General features: G+C 44.5%; 1 protein-coding gene across 7 annotated transcripts in view; it reads left to right on the top strand.

Annotated features, from left to right (window-relative positions):
- The first annotated feature begins 22638 nt into the window (after positions 1 to 22638).
- Positions 22639 to 24105, top strand: part of DAB1 (DAB adaptor protein 1) — a 1110909-nt gene continuing 1109442 nt past the window's right edge. For 3 of the 7 annotated variants that reach the window (XM_034653282.1, XM_034653279.1, XM_034653284.1), the window contains exon 1: positions 22642 to 22955. The gene's annotated coding sequence lies outside the window, so the exon portion shown is untranslated. Of the gene's footprint in view, positions 22956 to 24105 lie in introns of all 7 variants that reach the window. The other 4 variants (XM_034653311.1, XM_034653315.1, XM_034653319.1 and 1 more) reach the window with 4 other exon arrangements.

The raw sequence follows: 24105 nt of genomic DNA, 5'->3' as shown, positions 1-24105 counted from the left end.
GGGATTTTGGGGGTGGGGGAGGACTCCAGTGCAATTTTATCAAACGAGGTTGTATGTCTGGGCATCTGAAGGAATGGAAAGTTTTTATTTGTTTTGTTGTTGTTGTTGTTTTAATTCTTCCATGCTATTACTCACAGGGTGATTTGGGAAGGAGAAAGCAGGGGGATGGGTCACCTGAAAATTACTTCCTACGAGTTTCCTAGAGAAGTTGGCTTCTTCTCTGTAAGCTATTTTCCTTGTCTGGAGTCAGTTCACACCTAATATGGAAGGATCGCTTTTAGTCTATACTTGTTGCTATGGCAGCTTCAGAAGCGGCTGCCGACAGAGCTAGGAGCAGCCGCTCCCTCTTCTCCCAAACTCTTTTGGCACGAGGCTGAACACGCATGGTTTCAAGACTATGCAAGTGTCAGTGGATGGCATGTCTTTTATTTTGGGAAACATCTTTCAAGTGGGCAGAGTGGCAGCTTTTGATGGCCCTTCAGAGCATCAGCTCTGCTAATTCTAACTCATGCATGGCTTCTGTAGTCTGCTCCCCACATCACCCCCCCCTTTTTTAGAACAAAGGCTGAAAATGGCCCTTATAAATATTTTAAATGATTTAGCTAGTAGGATTAAAATGTGATCTTCTGGTTACTTTAAAAAATAATGTCAAATAAAATAGTGCTATAAATAAGTGGAAAACTTATTTTCACTAGGAGGGATGCTTCCCACTCTGAAACTGAGAGGGTGTGGGGAAAGAAAATGGTGTGAGACATGGTAACACCTTTTATGTTGGAGTTGGTAGAGTGGAGAGTGAAGAAGATAGGGTAGTGGTGACATTTACTTAGTCCTTGCCCTTAAGTAGTTTATAATCCAGTGGGTAAGAAAGATGCTGAATAACCAGTATGATGAATATTACAACATGGGAGACTGTGGGGTACAATGGGAGACTGTAGTGGGCATCTTACTCTCATTTGAGATGGTCTGAAAAAGAGATGCTTAAGATAAAAGGTGAAGAATCATGGTGTGTGGATCTAGGGGTCAGTACCCTAGCAGAGTGATCAGCATATAAGACTGTGAAGGGAGATAGTTATGTTAGGAGGAATTAAATCTCAATATAGCTATAGCAGAGGGTGAGAGGGAAAGATTATGAGATACAAAGATGATGATGGTGATGGTGATGATGATGGTGATGGTGTTGTGGCAGTGGTGATAGCAACAACTCTGTTCAGAGGCACCTGAGTGGCTCAGTTGGTTAAGCATCCAACTCTTGATTTCAGCTCAGGTCATAATCTCAGGGTCATGAGATAGAACCCTGCATTGGGCTCTGTGCTCAGCAGGGATTCTGCTTGAGATTTTCTCCCTCTGCACCTCCCCATGCTCTCTCTCTCTCAAAATAAGTTAATTAATTAAAAATAACATTTTCAATGTTCTAGGCATTGTTCTAAGCAATTCGCATATATTAATTTATTTAATCCTCACAGTGACCTCTTGAAGTATGCACTATTATTATGTCCATTTTATAAATGAGGAAACTAAAGAACAGAGAAGTTAAGTAACTTGCCCAAGATCACAAAGCCAGCATGTAAGCAGCCTGGATCTAGAGTCTATGCCAGATAGACAGGGACCTACCACAGTAAACAGTTTAGAGTATATCCTCTGGGTAATGTAAGGCCATTAAAAGGTATTCAATAGGATAGGGACATCTGCACTGTAGAGAAAACCACTTTGACTTCAGGAAGCAGAATGAATTGGAGGGGGAGAGAGATTGGAGGCAAGGACTCCAGGTGGGAGGCTGATGTTAGTACTCAGGTGAGAGGTGAGAATGACTTAGATTGGGGGATGGAGATGAAATCGGTGGATCAGAGGGTTGCTGAGGAGGTAGAATCTATGGTACCTAAGGGCTATCTGGATGGGAAGGTAGTTAAGGATGAATCCCAGGTTTCAGGCTTCAGTTCCAGTCCCTAGAATTGGGTGTGAGGTGGAGAATTTCCACAGGAAAATCAGGGTAAACGGATGCTGGGTAGGCAAAGACAACTGACGCCCATATCACAAAAGCCAGAAATAAAACATCTGTCTCTTTCCTTTGCCCCTCCTCAATTCCTCAATTCCCTTCTATAGAGACGTCCTGTTTATATCAAATTATGTTCCTTCGTACCTGATAATGATTTAATCAGAGGAGTTTCATCTGCGCTCACCTGCCCCAACTTGCCTTCCTTCCCAAACACACAGTCTGTTATATTTCATCATTATCCTCTTGTCTTGCCAACCCCCACTCATTTATAAAGACATGGCCCATTCTACCTTCCCTATAGCCCCATGGATCTTTCTTTGAGCATCTTCGGTTCTTACAATCTCTGGCCCCAGCAGTAAGACGACTTCACAGATTGTGAGATCTCTTTCTTGGCTTTCCTTCCATAACAAAACAGTGAGCCCCTTGACTGATATTCCTAACCCTTGCTCCAGGAGTTTTATGAATATTATCTTATTAGAACTCTCATCATTTATGAAAGGTCCAAGGGTAGGTAGCAGTATCGCCACCATCATCATCTTCAATCATCAATCATCCTCTTTTACAGATGAAATAGCTAGGACTGAGAGACTCTAAGTGACCGTCCCAGTATGATGTAGTTGGAGAGTGCCAGGTAGGATTTAGAAATTATAAATCCATTGTCTTTCATCTGCAGACTTTTAAGAGGTCTACCAGAAATCAGATAATTACTCTATGTCAGTTATGAAACTCCGTATTTTACATGTTTGTTTTTATGACAATTCTGTGAGGTAGGCATTGCCTTTGTCCCAGTTCTACAGATGAAGAAATTAAAGCTTAGAAAAATGAATTGATTTACCCAAGGTCTCAGGTGGCTGAGCCAGGAATGCAGGGATTCCTACTACCATTGTGCATCCTCTTAATCACCATGCTATGCTGTCCATCCTTGTTTCCACATCAGGCTGCAGCCTCTCTGCTAAGTGCCTAGAAAGAGAGGAGTTGAAGAAGAAAAGAATGTGGCCTGTGTGGAGATGCAGAGTGTGGAAGAGAAAAGGTGGACCTGGGTGGCTTTTCATGGGAGGGAGACCCCCTTGCATTAGAGGAGAGTAGGCTTTATACAGATGGCGTTTCTCTTGAGCTCATATTGCAGAGGCCCTTACCTGAAGTAGTGTTCTCTTTCTTCCCCTACCATGACAGCCTCTGTGTCCTGCTGTTTGGCTCAAGGTAACTCTTTCCTTCCTAGAGCCCGTACTCAGGGTGTGCAAATGGCTGGTCCTCATCTCCTGGAGTCATCCATTGATGAGGCCAATATAAATGCATGAGGGAGTCCAATTCCAGGCACTCGTTTCTGTGAAAGCTCAGTGAAGCCCATCCACAAAGTCACAGCCAAGGCTCTGACTGATCGGCTGGAAGGAGGCATTTGAAGGTCAAGCCTCTCAGGGAAGCTTCACCACAGCTGCTTGGATACTTAGGGGGCCTAATCTGAGGTAATAAAATCTGCCCATTCGGACAACTAAGTATGGAGGGTATATATTTACAACCAAGGGATCCTCCATGGGCAGAATTCTGAGAAGAGAAACCTCCTATCCATCTTTGAGGTTTCCCTGTAGAAAACTTGGGACAGTGGAAAGGTTGTGAGCTTTGATGTCCTAGACTCAAATCCCAGCTGTGCCACTTTGAGAAAGTATCTCCACTTCTCTGGAATTCAGTTTCCTCATATATAATGGAGACAGTAATAACCTGAATAATATCGTGCTCAAGGATTTGTTCTGAGAATTAGTTTAAATGAGTTATATAAAATGCTTATTACAATTCATGGAGTAAATTAGGTGCTCACCTTACAATCCCTTCTTTCTTCCACCCAGGGAGATAGGTCTAATAATTGGTCAGGTCTAGCCCTGATCTTTTGCGTTTATGAGCTATGTGTTTCTGCAGGGAGAGATTTGAAGGAGTCAGGCTTATTAATCTCCATATAACCTGTAGAGTAATTAGAATGTTTATTCTCAGCTCTTTGGGAAGAAGTAACTATAATTACAGGACCAAATTAAATGGCATTATCTTTTATTGTCTCATACTGTTTGCAGGCTTTCCCTGCCAAGTTCCTTTTAAGAATCTGAGAATTTTTCCCACATCAACTTTCTTTTTCTCAATGGTGAACCACCCTGCACGTTGCAGGTTCAAAGTGTACTAGCATTTCCTGAGTAGGTTGGCAGGTGTCTAAAGAGTTCATTTTTGTTACCCTTGGCAGAGATAATCAACTGTCCTTTCAAAATTCCTGCTGCTCTTGCTTAGTGTAGAATTACCACTGGGAAGTGCCCACATAGCCAAAGTCTACAGTTTCCAGCCCCCCTCACATCCAGGAGGTGCTGCATGCCCAGGTCTCTCCAGTGGAATGTGAACAGAGGACATGTGTGCCCCTTCTGATCCAAGGTGGTCAGGAAGGAGGTGGGCCTCCTCCAGTGATTTTTCACCCATCGGTGGCTTAACAAGGACACCAGGAAGATCTTGGAAGGCATGAAGATAGCAGAACTGCAATCATATTGGTCCCCAAATGACTGCAGGAAGCACGGTCCCCTCACTGTCACGGATTGGGAAAATCTGGTTGTAATTTACACATGGTGGATCACTGAGATTTTCGGTTTTATCTATTAGAGCAGTTTGCTTTACCTTAATAAATTCATTGCCTAATTCTGCATCCCTGATAAAGTGTGAAACCATACTTCTAGTCCTGCTGGGGGGTGGGGGAGAGGCAGACATGGAAGTGAATACATTTCAAAACAGTGCAATAAGTGCTGTAGAAGTAGGACGAAGATGACGTGGGCACAAAGAGGTGAGAGTGATTGCCTAGAAACTTTGAGCTGGGCCTATCAGAGCTGAATGGGAGTTTGCCAGCAGGTGAAAGAGAGGGCAGGCAAGATTATTCCAGGCAAAACGCCAGTAGGAGCAACACATGGGAACGTGAAAAGGTGAGTTTCATGAGTCGCTGTAAGAAAGTCCTTGTTGGGAAGCAGGACACAATCCAGATGGTGGATTGAAGAGTATACTCCAACAACTATAAGTGGGCAGCATTTGACAGGGGCCAGATGAGTGGCATAGAGAATAAATTACTCTCAAGGTTAATAGGAGAGCGAGACCACCAGAGGCTACTGTCAAGAAACCAAGAAGGCTTCATGGAGGATGGGGTAGGTCTGGAACTGTACCTTATATAATGTTGGTGATGTTGGGTGAGGACATCATTTGTTAGTTTATCTGTCTTCCTTTTTTAGACCATGATGTTCTTCAGGACAGGGATCAGGCTGTATTGATCTCTGAATTCCCAGAGCAGTGCCATACCCTTAAGAGGCATTGAATGAATTCAGGATTGAATTCAGATGTTTTTGTGGATGACCTCACCAGCTCCATGTATTGGGAATTGAGCATCAGAGGACCACCATAGGAATTTCCCAGTGTAAGAATCTTTTGCCATGGTCAGGGGGTTTCTGTGGATCTCAACATTATCTCCAAATTGCAGCTAAGATTATGTTTGAATAGCAACCTCACCCCAGGCAACGTGATACTAGAGTAAGTGCTAGGACGAGGCTTTAAGTTTCTGCACCATTCTCTCCCTTATTCCACTAGTAGTTAGAGAATTCCTCTTGTATATACAGGGTTCCAGCAAACTGGCCAGGGCACAAAGTCATCCTCATGAAATAGGGAGAGTTCACACCCCAGATATACTCAGTGCAACGTCCCCCTAACCCTCTCCACCAAGTCAAGATTTCATGATTTACTGATCTCTAACATTCCTTATTTCTGTGTTATTTATGATGTTGATTATCAGGGAAATGAAAAAAGAAACCAGCATAGTGAAAATGACAAGACTTGGATAATTCATGTACTAGGTAGCCAGTTCTCAAATCATTAAGACATGACAATTCTGATGACTCCGATCAATTCTGTGAGTAGTAAGACTCTTGGTGCCTCCAGGTGAAAGTCCAGGCTCTTTACCAAGACAGAAAAATTCTGCTTCTCTCCAACCTCATCAGCAATCGCTCTCTCTACTCAACTCACACCTGGACTCCCAGGTCCTAAGGCATGTATTATTCCCTCACACACTTTATACACGCTGCTGGTTCTCTGTTCTGGAAATGTCTATCTGGTCCTTTGTGATGCAGTTAAAGTGTCTCCTCTGTATGGTTTTTCCAGAACTTCCCAAACAAATTTAAACTCAGTTAGGAACAGAGAAGGAAATTTGCATTAAGAAGCACCTGGGTTTTTTCTTTTTTTTTAATTAAAAAAAGTTTTAGTTGTAATAAAATGCACACAGCATAAAATGTACCATCTTAGCCCTTTTTAAGTGTATAGTTCAGTAGTGTTAACTATAGTCACATTGTTGTGCAACCAATTATTAGAACTTTCTCATCTTGAAAAACTGAAACTATTCCCATTCAACAACAATTTATTTCTGTCTCCCCCTGGCCCCTGGCAACTATGATTCTACTTTCTATTTCTAGGAATTTGATTACTCTAGATACCTCAAATAGTAGAATCACATGATATTTATCTTTTCATGACTGGCTTATTTTAGTTAGCACAATATCCTTAAGATTCATCTATGTAGTGCCATGTGCCATATTTTCTTCCCCATTAAGGCTGAATAGTATTATATCGTATGGACATACCATTCATCCACCCATGCCTTGGCTTGCTTCCACCTTTTGGCTATAATGACTAATGATGCTATGACTTTGTAATAAATTTTGAAATCAGAAAGTATAAGAACTCTACCCTTGTTCTTTCTTTTCTGTTTTGGTTATTTGGGGTCTCTTCAGATTCCATGTGAATTTTAGGATGGATTTTTCTATTTCTACAGAAAATGCCATTGTGATTTTGACAGGTATTACATTAAATCTATAGATCACCTTGGGTCGTATTGATATCTTAACAGTATTAAGTCTTCCAATCCATGAACATGGAATGTCTTTCCATTTATGTGTCTTTGGCTAGCACTTGTTTTGAACCTCCAATCAAGGGTTTGACATACATCATTCCAGATCTCATTCATTCCAAATGCCCTTCTGGGTGATTATTCAGAAATAAGTGCCAGGAAGGTGTTTGCTTTCATGAGAAACTGGAATGTTTCTTCCTTACATTTCTTTTACATACAGAGGTCACTTAACTGCTAAAGTTTCCCTTTACTATTTGTTCCCAGGAAATGTGTAGCTCAGTTTTAATAATTATGTACCATCTATTATAATTTAGTAATTGTGAAAATTTATATATTTATATCTTTTCCTCAGGTCTTAAATGTCTACTGTAATTTATAATTTCTCCTGCCCTAATATTTGTTTTTGTACTATATTGTAAGCATTGTTATCAGCTGCCTTAAATTCATTGTAAATTAAAGTGTGGCTATAGGGTGCCTGGGTAGCACAGTCGTTGGGCGTCTGCCTTCGGCTCAGGGTGTGATCCCGGCGTTCCGGGATCAAGTCCCACATCGGGCTCCTCCGCTGGGAGCTTGCTTCTTCCTCTCCTACTCCCCCTGCTTGTGTTCCCTCTCTCGCTGGCTGTCTATCTCTGTCAAATAAATAAAAAATCTTAAAAAAAAATGAAGTGTGGCTATAAAAGAATAATTTTTTAAATGAAAGATATGTATTATTATCATCATATTTGTAGATGAGGAAAATGAAGTTAAGAATGGATAGGTAACTTCAACTGACCATACAGGTCACAATGGCAGAGCTAGGTTTCAAATCTAGATCTCTCTGATTGCAAAGCCCAAGCTTTCATCTCTGCTATATGTCAATAAGGTCAGGTACCTACCCAGCTCAGACATTAGGTGGGGGTGGAGAAGTAGATGGACAAATATGGCCATAAATAACCATCATACCAGCTAGGAAGCATAAGGACTACAAAAGGGAGGTTTAGAGGATGGAAATCTAAGGATGTTGAGGTTTCTTGGAATAGAAGGGATTCCAAACTGAATGTTCTGAATATATCACATGTGAATGCATGCAGCAAAAACTCTTTAAAAAATGGTTTTAGAAATTGTCTTATCTTTGGGTTAAGAAATAATAAGCATTGTGTATTAGGTTTTTGCCATATGCTATTCTAATCCTTATGAAATGGACATATACCAATGTCTGCTCAGCATCCCTTTCTTTGGGGAAAGCACTTCTTCTCATTCCAGGAGATTCAGGAAAGGGTGACTTCAAGCACTCCCCTCCTGGTCATAATATTCCTCCCCTGGCCACGGTGCAGGACAAGCTAGAGCCAAGGTAGGCCAAGTTAAGCCTTTTCAGAACTTTTCCAAAGGACCTTTTAAGGAGGATACTCTTTCCTTTAATATCATGAAGTATAAAGACGACGTAAGCTAGAGACATTTGTGGCTGTTTTTGCTGACCCCATGGAAGTAGGAAGAATGTGATCAATGTACGAAGAGTATAAGAAGAACAGAGAAAGAAAGAACCCTGAGGACATTGTTTGAGCATCTCTATCCAGTCAGACCAAATGCTAGATACTTCTGCAGCGTTTTAGTTGAGAGAAACAATAAATTCCCTTTTCTGCTTACACGGGTTTAAACCAAATAGCTTCTATTTCAAGCCAGAAGAAAACTGACAAGATAGGATAAAGTAAGAGCATGGACTACTGTTTGAATCCTTACTTCATCATTTGCTAGTTTGGTACCCTTATGAAAATCCTTTAATTCTCTGCGTTTTCGTTTCCTCTTTCATCCATTAGTTCATGGAGTTCTTGGGAGAAATGGGTAAGAAATTGCATGCAGATGTTAGATCAGGGCCTGGCATAAGTGATCTTCCTAAACCTGTAAACTCATAAATACGTAACACATTCAATGAGGTGGAAGAATTTTTATCTCTATGGATGAAGAAAATGAGGCTAAGGAGAGTCAACACATATATACTGGATGTTCCACAGTTAAGATGTCAGATCCTAGATGCAAGCTTCCATGGTGCTTCTCTTCTGCTCCTGGAACCACATTTCCTGACAGCAGTGGGAGGGGTGGAGGAGCCTACCCCTTAGTCCCAGCTGTCTTTCACCTTGCTGAGAAGTGTGTGGAAATCTTCCCCACCTCTTACTCCACAGAATAGGCCCCTTCAGATCCACCAGCTGCAGAGAAGGTAGGATGTGAGGCCGTATTTGTTCAGGTGGAGAGAATAGCATCAGACTAGCTTAGAGCTCAAATATTGAATCATAATTTTTCAGGCATCTTTGTATTTAAATCATAGCCCTGTCAAGCTCACATTTGATGTACACTAATTAATGCTCTCCATGAATTGTACCAGATTCTCTGGTGTGTGTGTGTGTGTGTGTGTGTGTGTGTGTGTGTGTGTAGAGAGAGAGAGAGATTCCATAAATCGGAGTGATCAAATATAAGAGTCTGTCAGAGTCAAATTCTGTAGTTGGCTCTTTGTGGCTGATGGGTGCCTCCTGGATGAGAAGGGTGGGTACAAGTTATTAGACAAATATGAATCATTTATGAATAAATAATCTACAGCAAATGAAGCTAATTTTTTTTATTGTTATTATCTCTCAAAGCAGGATCTTAAGCTGGATTAAAGCGGTAAAGCCAAATTCCCAATGTAGAATTCCACACTCTGATTCCAGTAATTCTGATCCTATCACTCTTATTTTTTCCTATTCAGAATGGTGGAGACTTTGCTGGCAGATGTGGTTGGGATTTGGCTGAAGGAGGAGGCAGATATTGGGCCATTTCAAGTGGAATATTCATAGATTCCACTGTAAAGAGAATTTTTTTAATATCCCTTTGGATATTAGCAGCATGGAAAAATGGTTTTGATTAGGGGAGTCAATAAAAGTGGGCTAGGGGTAGATCGTGCTTGTCATTGTACCTATGGGTGGGATGTACAATGCATTGCCAATAGAAGTGGGAATTAAAACCACTTGCAAAGTTACTCTCCCTGGAGGAAAAGGAATTGGTGAAAGTTTGAGTAATTGCAGGAGAAAGCAGGCCAGTGGGGAGGACTGAACTAGTTAAGTTAAGCTCCTCTTACATTCACATCTGGAGAAAGAGATGGCATTGTCTTTGTAGTTAGACCATTCCAGGTTTGAGTCTGAGCCCTGCAGTTTTATATTGCATGAAATTGGGCAAGCCATGCCCCCTCCCTGAGCCTGTTTCCTTGGTTATTGGATGGGGGATATATTATCCCTACAGAGTTCATGGAAACCTTATATGCTGTATTGTATGTATAAAGTGCCTTCTCCCAGCTCTACCAATTCTAGCTTTCTCTCTTTCCCTCTATCACTCTCTCCTCTGTGTTTCTGACACATCATATATTCTACTTTTGGCTCCATCATAAAATATTTGAAATTTTTATGAGTTATGTCACATGGTATATAATACTTTAGGGCTGCACACGTTTAAATTAAATCCTTTTTTTCCAGGACTGTGCAAATCATAGCAAACAAAATACAGATGACAGTAGGTTTATCAGTTATGAAGGATATGGCTAGCTGACCATCAAAATGCACGCTCACCCTTTCATAGAAGTAGAATAGAGTATAAACTGGGAAATAGTTCTCAAGCCAGGTAGTAGTTATATTTGCCAGCACCCCCTATATTTAGGAGGTGCCATGTGACTTGTTTTCACTAATGGAGTGAGAAGAAATGTGTTACTTCCACATCAAGATAATAAGCAAATATGGTTTCTTCATTCTCTTTTTTCCTTTTCTAATGACTTGATAGAAACAAGATTGGTGTCCTTGGAAACCAAGTGTCGAAGACAGAGGTAACCTATATCCCTACCTCACCACTTGAAGGAAAGCCACTCACCAATTAGGAACTTGAATAAGAAATAAAGTCCCATCTTTTCTGAGCCATATACATTTTAGATTTCTTTGTTATAGCAGCTAGTGTTACCCTAACTAATACATCAGGATAGACCAGGTGACAGATTATATTAACTTATGGAAGTGAGTTGGTGAAAGTCAACACATTGCTGACAGGATCTAGTTACCTAGCGCTTGTGAACTGATTGGGGATTAAACTAGAAGGCCTCTACGTTGTCTTAATACTCTAACCTAGTAACACTGATGTCTTATATTTAATAAGTTTGCTATGTTTCAGGCCCAGTGCTAAGCATTTACGTCAATTTTCTTCAAACCTTGCAACAACTCTATGAGATAGCTCCATTTAAAGATAAGAATGTCGATGGCTGCCGGTAAATATAAGAAACTTGTATGGTTAGACAGTCCACAAGGAGTGGATTTGCATCCAGATCTGTCAGACTCCGGAGCCTGAATTACTCACGACTGAAGCAGTCTGCCTCCCGAAATCTGTGACTCCATAATTTTCAGTGCTTGACATACATATCGTGCCTTTGTTCTAGGAAGTACTCATGCGTTCGGCTACGGGGACTTAGTTGGAAGTCCAGTGAATGGCTCAGTTTGTATTGCAGCGTTAGCTTATTTTTTTGCTCTGTTGAAGAAGTGGGATAAGGGACGGGCATTAACACTAATAGAGCTTCTCCAATGTACCAGTTGCATTTACATTCACATGTTAACTTGTTGAAGTCTTCTGAGATTAGTATTACTATCACTGTCTTGCAGATGAGGAAGCTAAAAATTAGTTGTCAAAAGTTTGTCCATGTGGTCATTCATTCCTTTAATACATAGTTATGGACTTTCCACTGTTTCCAGGTACTGTTTTGGCCATAGGCAATTCCAGGATGAACAAGGCAAACGCGGTCCCTGACATGTTAGAACTTAAGGTCCAGCAGCTGCCATAAAAGGAGCAAGCAAACTGTCACTGAGAGTGAGTTAGCAAAATTTGGATGTCTGTGTATCAGGGAAATTATAAAGGGAGCTCTGACACTGAGTGGAGATTGTATTGGGTGATTTCTAGGATCCCCTCTTGCACTGAATTCAGATGTACAAGATTTAGTTGGTTGAAAAGAATTGCCAGAAATAATCAGGGGACAGAGAAAATAAATGACAGAAAAGAAGCAAGCAAGCACAAGGACTTTTTCTCTATCCAAAATCTGGCTTGTAGTAATTGTTCAGTAAATGTGAGCTGTCTTCAATTACAGCTGAACTAATTTCTGCATCCTATAAACAACTTCAAATGCTTCTTATCCGTGGAGCATCATTGTGTATAGCTCCCAACAAGTGAAATGAATCATTATTTATGAAGTGATTTCTGTTTTCATATTATCTTATTCTCTTTGCTCTATTCCATATTTTCTCACGTAACTCTCACAGTAATTTTACAAGTAGTTTACCAGTAAGGATAGGGTAGATGATGCCTCAGTAGCAAGCTTATCTAAAATCAAGGTGGCTTAAAACAACAAAGATTTATCTCTTATTCATGCTACGTGTCCGTTATAGGTTGGCTGGTGACTGTATACAGTGTTTTATTTATTTTGACCCTGAGACTCAGACTGATAGGGCAGCCACTGTAAACACTGAGGCTGTTACAGCAGAGGGGGAAGAAACAAAGAACGTAGTGAAGCACACACTGGCTCCCAAAGCTCCTACCTGGAAGTGCTGCCCATCACTTCTGTCCATATCTCATTGAACAAAGTGAGTCAGAAGGCCTTGCCTGAGCTTAATTGGGATGAGAAAGTATGATCCTAACATGCTCAGAATGAGGGAATCAAGTATTTGTTCACAGCCCTAATGACTGCTTTCGGAAGATATTATTTATTATACCCAGTTTGCAGAGGAAATTGAGTTTAGGGGAGGAGGTGGAATGCTAAATAACTTGTTGGGATTCAGACCATTAGGAAGTAGATTTGAATCCCATCTACTTGATTCCAAATCCATGTTCCCAAATTCTTTTTTTCCCTTTTTTTTTTTTTCAGTAGGCTCCATGCAGGAGTGGAGCCCAACGCAGGGCTTGAACTCACAACCCTGAGATCAAGACCTGAGCAGAGATCGAGAGTCATACACTTAACAGGCTGAGCCACCCAGGTGCCCCCCCCACCCCATTCTGCATCTGCACCCTGGAGTTCATCTTACTGCGTCCTCACAGACCTTGCTCCACCCAGCATCACCTCTCTCTACATATTTGTCTTTCCTTTTCCCACTGGCTTCTTCTCCTCACTATGCTTAAGTATCTTTATATTTTAAAGTTCTTCCTGAACTTAATCTGTACAACCAGCCACTGCCCTACTTCTCTACCCTTCCTCTCTACCACACTTTTTGAAAGTTATCTGCAAGTATTGCTCACCTCCCAATCATCCCCTGCATTCTGGATTCTGCTCTTACCACCCCCACTGAAATGACTCTTCATTGACCTACTTAATCTAAATCGAATGACCTTTTATCAATCCTTATTTCAAGCTTGATCCCTCATTAACATGGTACTGATGACCACTCCCTCATCCTTAAACGTCCCTTTCCTTGGGCTGCAAGGCCAGTCCAGGCTTTCTTCCTACCTCTCTGGCCACTCCTCAGTGCCCTCTGCAGGCTCTTCCTCTTTTTCTATCTTTTTCTATTCTCCCACTGTCTGAGAAGTCTCATCACTCCCATATGTTTAATCACCTCTACAGACTGATGACTCCTACAATGATAGCTCATGCCCAGGCCTGGCTCTGGACCCACAGGCATGTAGACCCAATTGCCACTTAGACATCATTACTTGAATGCTTCATAGTGATCTCAAAATCAGTATTTTGGGGGAAGTGATGAGTCCATGGACAGTTTTGGTAAATTCCATCTGGGAGATATCTGGGGAATTCAACTTCTCCTCAAACTGGGTTTGAAAGCTTGTCTGTGGGTTGTTAGAGTCAGATAAGCATCTCTTTCTTACTCTTGTTTTCTAAGAAGATTTTATTTTCTCTTTGCATGCTCCTGGCCTTTTTCCCCCCTTCTCTGGAAGAATTAAAGTAATTTTTCTGAATATGAACTTAGGAATAATAACTAGCCATGCTCAGCTTGGATCCTTCTTCCTTCTCTCTATTAGGAGAGTGTTTGTCTTCAGAGATCCCTGGTTTCCCTCTGCTTATTCACTCCTCAGGTCTTACCTGGCCAGGTATCCCAGCTAAGAAAGTTCAGCTATGCCTTGGACTGGGGGCTGTGACTGCCCAGTTTTGGGGTTAACTGTTTGCAAGCCTATTCCATAAGGACCTTCCCATGAAAGCCTGCCCTCTCTCCAACGCACCAAATCACATGTGGACGTCCACATACCCACTGCTCCGTCTTTGGATCCTTTGTCTCTGTTCCAGTTTGTTTAAGCTTTTTGTAGTTTTGTGTTGTGCCTCCTGAAGGAAAGAGAAAAGGAGAAGAAAACTATTACTTTTGAATGTCTACTATGGGCTAGTTATATCATCTCATTTAAGTTTACAATCCTGTTAGACCAACATTGTTATTGTCCCATTTAACAATCAAGGAAACTACCGCTCAGAGAAGTTAAGCAATTTGTCCAAGAACACACAGTGAGCTTGTTTGTTCAGTAATTACTGAGTGTTGGGGGCAGATCCAGGAATTGAACCCAGAACATTTTTATTTCAAAATCTTTATCCTGTTAACACAGGACACTGCTGCTTCTCTAGCTAGAGGGTCAGATCCCCAAGTACATAATCCTTTCCATGGATCCATCAACACCTATGAACTCACATTAACTGAAAACATCCCTGGCCCTGTAAAAGTGTCAAACAGGAAATTCATTTAATGCCATCAGTGTTGAGTGTTTGAGATCTGGGCTCTTTATCCAACTACCGAATCTTCCTCTCTGCTGAGTGGCCAGTCCCCCTTCAATAGGGTTTGTCTTCGGACATCCCCTTTCAGAACACCCCCTGGTGTTTTCCCTGTGTGCAGTTGTGCCAAGAATCCTTAAACCGTAGACCGCAGAACTGCTAGGAGCCTCAGACTCCACCTAGCCCAATGCCCCACGTTCGTAAAGAAGAACCTGAGCTTGGAAAGGGCCAGTGCCTGGCCCACAGCCACACAGTGAATTAATAGCAGCCGAAAGTAAAGCCCTTGTTTCGCTGGTGGCCTTGGAAACCATATTCTGTTCATTTTTCCAAAAAGCCCCCAACTAGACCTGCAAAATTCTTGGCCAGTTGGTTTAAAGGATTTTCTTTTTCACTCTTTTCACTGACTGAACTCCTGAAACAGATTGGACTGAACAACTGAGCAGTAGGGAGGCAAAGTAAACAGAATGGGACCTTCGTGCCCCCGGCATGTCTGTTGTCTGCAGCGACTCGTCACTGCCTGTGAGGCTGACAGACACAGCTGCTCCTTCGCAGGGTTCTCAGACTCCTCCTGGTGTGCGAAGAGACCCACAGTCGCAATGCCAGGACAGGAGAGCCTACACGTGCCTGTCCTGGGGATCCCCTGCATTATCCTTGCATGCATGTGTGCATGGGTGGAGGGGGTACTGGGCTGAGGCCTCCCTGTGACCACAGCGCACATTTAAAATCCAAATCAGCAAAGCCTCCCTGGCCTCAGCGGAGCCCCACACAGATTCTTGGAGGCCTGGCAGAGCTCCACGCTCAAGCGGAGGGGACTGGGGCCCTGTTACTTTACAGAAGCTGAGTTCCAGTTGCAGCTCGAGCACTTACTTCACCTTTGAGCCTTACATCCTCAGCTGTCACCTCACAGATGTCACTTTGACTCTCTGAGGGTCTAGCTGTCCCAACTGTGAGATTAAATGGCTCATGTCTATTTTGTAGCATTGTTTAAAGAATCAATTAGAAACTAGGGTTGCTGCTCCAAGTGGAATATGTTTTACAGAAGTATTTCATTTGGGTAACAATCTATTTAATTGAATTTTAATGTCAACACATACTACAAATAATAGGCTGCCCCTTAGCATATGCAGGGCCCTTGTGCAGACTGGGGGGGAAAAAGCTCTGTTGGCCAGTTGTAGCCTCAGGCTTGGCAAGTCAAAGTGCCTTCCAGGGAAGGAAAAGTGGTTTGTTTTTTTTTAATGTTTTTTTATTATATTATGTTAGTCACCATACAGTACATCCCTGGTTTTTGATGTAAAGTTCGATGATTCATTAGTTGCGTATAGTACCCAGTGCACCATGCAATACGTGCCCTCCTTACTACCCATCACCAGCCTGTCCCATTCCCGGAAAAGTGGTTTCCACCTGCAGCTAGACCTCGTCCTCTGCCCCAGTGCTTGGTTTGGTGAGCACAGAGCGGACTGGATTGTAGCCCGTCCTCACCCTCTCTTCTGGGCACCTTTGCACAGGCCACAGGCTGCACAGCCATGTGCGGACACCCTGTCCAAACACACTCACTCCCTCTTAGCAGTCAACTACTTCCCCTTCATGCTTACTAACGTAGCCCTTAAGGGCATTTGAGCTTGAGTTCTGTTAGGACCAGTGATATCCGACATTGAGCACCGTGTCTGTGATGCACACAGTAGGGTCTGAATGAATATCTTCATGAAGAAGGAGGGAGGCTTAAACCGGATAACCTATGTAACAATGCCCAGTGCGTAATTCAGTGAACGCTTATTGCATGAATGAATGAGCTTGCAGCCTAGTTAGGAAAACAAGACATAAATTCCCATGTGAAATGTTTAATAACAATAAAAATTTCAAATTACGGCACAATACAACAACTCAAGAGATGGTGCAAGTCAGCATAAGAGTGTCAAATTAATTGCTAGGCACTAATTTTTATAGGGGTTCAACAGGGTGGGGGAGAGCCATTTGTGGACTCAGAGTCAGGAAACCTGGATGGGTTCTTGTTTGTGCACTTACGCGGCATGTTTATTCATCCATCAAAGGTTTCCCAGGCCTATATTAGTGCCAGCCTGTCTGCTAGACTCTGGGGATGCATAGATGAACAGCACAGAGCCCACAGCCTCGAGGAGCTCGCAGGCTACTGGGGGATGACAGCCAGGCAAACAGACAATATGAATACGATGCTCAAATAATGTACTGTGGAGTCAAGGGGGAGGGTTCAATGACCTCATGCACACAGTAGGTGTGTCGTAAATCATAGCATTGTAGTGGATCTCTCTGATTACCATCCGAGCACATTTCTGAATAAGTATCCACAATTCAACACATATTTAAGTGTCTAAAGCTCCTGCCTTTTCTCCTTTCCATTTTGCTCCCTCTTCCCTGATGCCTGCTAATAGCCTATAAGGGTTCTGTGCTGTCTGTCTGCTGGCCCTTGGAGAGTGATCATTCGGCACATGGACTGCACCCAGAGGCTCACAGTTGCAAGGGCAGGCCCACACCATCTTCAGAACTCTATGGAACTTCCACAGAGCCTTTCCTGCCAAGTCCATCCTCCTTGCAGTCACTCTAATCACCCTGGCAACCATGTACCAGTAGATTCTTTGGCAACAATGCCAATGATGGTGAAGGGTATTCTCTTAAACCTCCACTAAAGGGGGAGAAAAAAACCACACCTTCTCCAAAAGGTAGCACCTGGCTCTGTCCCCTCTCTCTTCAGGGAAGGACCAAGCTGGAAGGGACACCCTCTTTTCACAGACCCTGTAGCTGAGCTCTGTGGCCAAAGGTTCTGGAGAAGCAGCAGTAATGCTGTGGGAAGAGTACAGTCACTGGGGCAAGAAGTCCCAGAATTGACTCCTAACCATGTTACCTCCAAACAGGGGAGCTCAGACACATTGGTTTAATCTCCTTGAGTCTCAGTTTCTCTATATGTAAAATGGACATAATAGTATCTACCTTAGGCTTATTTTGAGAATTACAAGAGAATGGAATAATGAACATTAGTTGAGTACAAAACGGAGGCCCAAATACCGTTGCCCAGATCACTGAGCAAGTTACCAGCCAAAAGTGAACTAGAACCACTCTTGTCTTCTGGCTCCTAATTTGGCAATCTCCTTCTTCCCCCTCTGCTCAGCCCTTTGCTTCATGGAGTATTCACCTTTCAGTGCTTGCCGCTGGTCAAGAGGAAGACGAGTATGAGAAAGTCTGGATGGCCCAAGGCAGACTCTGCCTGCATTAGGTTGAGAATGGTAGCCTACCACTGGTGGCTCAGTGCTACGGGGCCAATAGGAATTGTACACTGTTCTCTGGCATAGTTGCAAATGCAGTATTCTAAGGAATGACACTTGGTATTAAGCAGCAACACTACCACCAGATTACAGGAAGTGATGGTCCTGCCATGCTGAGCCTTGGTTACAGAGCAGGGTCAGCAAATAGGTAGTAAATACAACCACCATCCACATCCACCCGTGGCCTCCATCAGTCGTCAATCCCAGCCTTCTTTTCTACTGATTCCTGGTAGGGACTCAGAATCCTTCCATTTCCTGTCGATCAGCGGGTGCTGTCATTCATTTAATAAACATGAGCCAAGTGCCTAAGATGTGCTAGGTACTGAAGAGTAAGTCAGGCGTTGCCTCGACTTATAGAGCTGATATTCTGTCATTCTGCTGCCATCTGCTTGCCATCCTAGGTTTCTAACCCTGCTGTGCTCCATGCTTGGAATTGGTGCAGGATGATAGAACAGGCAAAGGCTTTGAAATTAGGGAAGCCGGTGTCTGAATGTGGCTCAGCCATCACAGTAGATGGCTGTTGATGTTGTGTGCAGTGTTCTTTACCTGGTAATGGGATCTCCCTGCTGTAGGGAACCGCCTCTCCCCTGCTCTGTGATGTTTGGCCTCAGGATTGGGTCTGTGTCAGGCTTGGCTAGTCATAGTATGCTTTTACCCTTGGCCAGAGTAGAGGTTAGGCATGTGATCCAATCCAGGACTGGAAGAAAAAAAAATTTTTTTTCTGGTAGGATTTCTCTGTTTGTAACTGGGAGGAGGAAATATCTCTTTCTTGAGATGAAACAAAGCTAGAGCTCCTAGTAGCCATGTCCCTGCCCTCCACCCTCCCCTTGGAAAGCAGCTTTCTGCAGTGGGGGGAATGCAGGGAGGGAAAGCTACAGAGGAAAGTGAAGAAGAGAGAGGGGGAGAGTGGGAGAGAGATGGAGGCAGATCACAGACAAAATGACAGTATTGGAATCAATGAAGACTAGGCTGGACTCCCCTGGACTCCCAGGTGACACCAGCCAATAAATTCCCTTTGCTTTAAGCTGGTGATCCTGACCTCTCAGACAGAGGTGAGTGGGGTGGTCGGCAGCACTGAAGTAGGGAATAAACATATTTTTGTAGACAGCAAGCAGGAAAAGCAAAAAGGCTTCTGGAGAACAATTCCAAGTGTCTGTACCAATAAACGTTTAAAAGGGGGACTGAATGTACATCTTGTTGCATGCTTTCCTTTGAGCGTAGATCTGAAGCAAACGTGTTCAGGGTGGTCCTGCTTCCCCTGTGGTATGTAAGTCCCCACAGGGCCTGGGATTTGTTGCTCCCATAGTTTTCCTCCAGCTACTGACTGTAATATTCATCCTTTTATCTTTGTAGGGTGCATTGTGCTTTGAAAAACACTTTCATCTGCATTATCTCATTTGATTCTCAGGGTATCTGCGAGGAAGGCAGGGTGGGATTACTATTCTTGCCTGTCAGATTGAAAGACGGAGGCTCAGGCCCTGATCTTGGCACCTGAAAAGAAAGACAGGCAGTAATCTCACAGGGAATGAATGTCACAGAGGTGAAAAGCTCACTGGATTTGGAGCCAGAGGGCACAGGCATGAGTCCTGGATCTTTTACTTACTAGTTGTCTGACTTTGGGCAAATCACTCAGTCCCTCCCAGTCTCAGTTTCCCTGTCTGTCAGATATATAGGGATGATATTTCCCTTCACGGAATCTTGCGACTATCTCAGGAGATGATATAGAACAAAGGATTTGTGACTATAAAGTGCTGTTCACCTGTTCAGGGTTGATTTCTATGAGTAACGGGCAGTGGTGTGCTGAATTCAGCTAGTCCAGGCTCACAAGAGCTGTGGGGCACCCTTCCCCCTAACTTCACGTTCAGTGACATCATGTTGGTAACTCGAAATCAGATATGGTGAGAATATTTACACCAAGGGAATTGGCAAATGCCACAAATCAGGGCTTTGTTGTTGTTTTTTTTTTTTCTTTCCCTGGAGAGTCCTTTGTCAATCAGCACAGCAATGGTGGTGGGATGGAAAGGGAGGAGTAGAGAAGGATACAAGTATTTAAGGTGCATTATGTATTTTGAGTACACCCTGATAGCAGTCCCTTTAGTATTCACAACTCCTGGGGGGCAGATATGACCCTACTTTATAGATGAGGTAATTAAAACTTAGGCTGCACTCATAACTTGCTCAAGCACACACAATAACTGACAGAGCAGGGACTCAAAGCCAGGCCTCACATTCTCTCTGGGAACTATGCAGCATATCAAAGATGCACCATTATCATCTGTTCTTTCCTTGACCTCCAACCTGTAAAAGTGAGCAAGTAAATTAGTTTCTAGGGCCACTTGACATTTTAGACCTTGTTTGGACTTCCATATCCTAGTATCCAAAGAAACTGACATTGAGAAAGATGGGGCGGGGGTACAGTACATTGAGCTGAGTGCAAGGGAATGAATTGACTATCTTTGAGACCTAGAGTTCTGGGTCTCAGTTGGATAAATGCTTGAGAGTCCTAGAGGTTAGACAACATTGTTACGTTGGGGTCACTTGAAGCATTTAGGCATGGAGAGAGAGGTGAGAGCACCTGCGTCCAAGTGCCAGCTATACTCTATCACCTAGCTGGTGCTTGGCTCCTTCATCTGTCAAAGGGGGGAATAGCCAAACATTCCTGTTTCTGTGGTATCAGTGGGGAAAAGGATTCTGAAGGCCTCTGGAATCTATTACACTGCATGGATGCGAGAGAATTTTCATATGTCTCAGCTGAGAACCTTTCCTCCTGTTGCCAAGAGAGAAAGGACTGTCTGTTTTCCTTTCCTGCCATCTCTGGCTCTACACACCACCCCACCCCACACAGCCCTTTTTTTCCCCCTTCTATTTTTATACTTTGAGTGCTTCATATGATGGTGTCCTGCATGCTATAAACTAGATGATGGTGTCAGGCAGGGAAGAAAAATCAAAACAACCTAAACAAAATGAATATTGGTGTCCTGCTTGGAGAGATGACAGATGATGGGTGCAGAGGCTGGCATTACCAATACAAGCCTTTCAGCAGGTGCCAAGAGGAACTCTTTCTAGACCCAGCGGTTTACCCCTGCCAAGCCCTGGGCAGGACAGTTCCAGAATAGGGATGGCAGCAGAGGTACTGGAGAAGCACTCTGGAGGCCCCTGGAGGAGCACTCTGGAGGTTCTAGAAGTGATATAGTGAAGATGAAACACTTATTTAACGCCTTAGGTGCCTTTGTCTCCTTATTTAATACTCACAATAATTGAATAAGAATATATATGATTATTTGCATTTTCCACGTGAGGAAAGGGATACTCAGAGTGGTGGGAGAAACTCACATTCAAGCTCCTGGGGTACCGGAGTGGCCCTCCCCTGTAGCTAACCTAGTGCAAGAGGAGAGGTCACAATGGTTGCGCTGGCCAGGGAATGTAAGGGAACTTTTATTCACCCCTGTAGGAGCCTCTGATTGGTACCCTACTTCCACCCGTGTCCCTTCCAGTCCATTCTCTGCATAGCATTTACAAATGCAACTTCTACTCTCTCCAATCCCAGAATAATCACATCCCTCCGAATTCCAAACTGAGTCGAATCACGTGACTTCCTCCCATAAGACCAACCTCTCTCTCTGACCTCTCCACCTTATCTCATACCACTAATGACCACTCTTGCTATATTCCAGCCACAGTTAGTTTTCTTCTGTTCCTCAAATGCATTCAACTCACTCCCACTTCAGGGCCTTTGCACTTGCTGTTCTCTTGGTCTTTAGTGTTTCCCCTTTCAGATCTTTCATGCCTGGCCCCTTATCATAGAGGTCTCAGGTCAATTGCCATCTTCTCAGACAGTCCTTTCCCAACCTCCAGCCTGATGTCCTACCCTGGTCATTTCCTATCACATGCTATCACCTGACATTAACTTGTTGTCACTTACATTGCCATAGTTATTATTACTATCTGCCAGTGTCTTGCTAATTTTCTCATTTATTTTCTGTGTCCTTGTACTAGAAAGTTTCAAGAGAGTAAGGATCACTTGCCTATCTTTTTGAAAGTCCTACCCCACTCCATAAAATAGAGATTGTCACATAAGTAAGCACTCAATAAATACTTTTGAATAGACAAATTACTGATATATTATTATCCCAGGAAAGGAGGACCTACACTGGGTGAAGGAAGAAAGCTATCACTCAACATGTGTCAAGCTCTGTGTTTATGTCATTTGGTTCTCACAATAGTCCTATGAGACAGATAATCTGATTCCCATTTTGCAGATGAAGAAATGGAGGCTCCATCATTTAGCAGTTTGCTTATGGTCAGCCTGCTCCTGAGCACACATACTGGATCTGGGGAAGAGCAGAAACGTCTCCAAGACACAGAGAAGTATGTATCTGTTGCTGCAAAGCCTCCTGCGTGAAGACGAAAGCAGGGAAGAGGCTGTGTAAAGACACGTGCTGGCCAAGACTCCAGCAGCAGCAAAGAGGGCTCCCCCTGATAAATTGTCACTGCCTGGCCTCAAGTCCAGACCACCCCGAGGAACAGCCAATCCCAGAAGGTGAGCACGGCAGAATGGCTGCAAGTTATAGGCCTCACTGACATAGGAGAGGCAGGGGTATCTGCCCCCAGGTACTGAGGTCCTTCTGCCCTCCAAGTGCTCACATTCTGGCCTGGTCGGCTTTGCCACTGCTGCGGGCTCCTGCATTTTGCGCTAGGTGGCGAAATGCTGTGGGGCTCCCCTATTCGGGGGAATGCGGTAGTGATGTATAAGGTATGAAAGATGTGGCCTGCAGAGAGCCGGCACTATCTCTACCGCTGCCGCTACTGCTGCTGCTGCCGCTGCTGCCACCGCCGCTACTGCTGCCGGCAGAGCTGCTGGGAGTGAGCTGAGCATCCCCCGTCCGGGATACCCAGCTCCGCCGCAGCTCCCGCGCCCTGGCCCCACACGGACCTGCCAGCCCCAGGGAACAAAAGCGGAGCCCCGTCGCCCTCTCCTGCAGCCAGAGGATGAGTCGAGAGGGCTGAGCGGAGAGTGTGGTCCTCAGCGGCTGGAAGGTAGGAGAAGGTGTTGCTCTCGCCTGCCTCGGCGCGGGAGGCTCAGGGTGGGCGCTCCGGGGTGGGGATGGCCGCGCGGACCAATCTGTCCCGCGGGTGCTGCCCGGACCGGGCGAGGTGGTCATCTGGAACGCCGCGCCCGCACCGCCTGCCCACCGCCCGGTGGGCGCAGCGCTCCCGCAGCCGCGAGGGAGCCCCCTGGGTGGGAACTGGAGGCAGCGAGGGAAAAGTCTGGAGCCCGAACCGGGCAGCGGCGGCTGCGGAGGGGCTGCCGCGGCACTTGGAGGCATGCGACTCCCTGAGAAAAGCGGGCGGGCGGCGGCTGCAGTGTGCGCAAAGTTTTGGGTGGCGCGCAAAGACGCAGGCGAGGGCAGCCGCGCAGAGCCGCGCAAGTTGTGGCCGGAACCCGAGGGCGACCCCCGGGGGCCCCCACGCGGACTCCGCGATATTGGGGCAAGTGGTTTTTGCTCCCCCCTCGCTAGCCTAGGCTGGGTTGACGCGCAGCCACTTAACCCTTCCCAGCCCAGGCGAAACAACTTCATCCTCTCCGAGGCGGCTGGACTCAGGCTGGCTGGGCAGCGTCGAGGTTCCCGACTCTGTCCTTTTGTGATCTTGCACATTTCCCCACTCATTCTGGGTTTTCTGTGATTTTCTGTACACTTTTGTATCCAGAAACCAGGCAAGGTGGCTGCGGGTCTTTCCCCGAGTCCGTAATTTTACCCCCCGCGCCACCTGGATGCAGGTTTTCTCTCTCTCCCCTCAGTTTGGCTCTTTGATGCTGCCTTGAAAAATGAGATGATTAATCAATTAGGTTAGTGGCCAATTAGGCATAACCTTGTAGCAAAATAATTATGCCCGGCTCTCTGGGCTTTCACTAGTGATGAGATGGGAATCCAGCCCAGGTGGAGGGGCTGTTCCGAAAAGATATGGCTGATCCGGGAATTTGAGATTTAAAAAAATCCAAATGTGTGGTGGCGGCAGAGGTTGTGGGGATTCAGTAGGGGTGTGAGTGTGTGCAATTCCCCCCCCCCCGGAAATTAACCCTTGGCAGCACAGCCTGGGTGGACTTTGCAGGCAGCATATTTCCAACAGCTCAGAAAAGGTGTGTCCCCTGCTTGCCAGCCCCATCCCCCTCGTCGTCTCTGAGGGG

The sequence above is a fragment of the Ailuropoda melanoleuca genome, chromosome 2, assembly GCF_002007445.2.
Source record: "Ailuropoda melanoleuca isolate Jingjing chromosome 2, ASM200744v2, whole genome shotgun sequence".
Taxonomy (NCBI): domain Eukaryota; kingdom Metazoa; phylum Chordata; class Mammalia; order Carnivora; family Ursidae; genus Ailuropoda; species Ailuropoda melanoleuca.
Note: the sequence above shows the minus strand (reverse complement) of the source record. Positions and strands in the feature narration are given on the sequence as shown.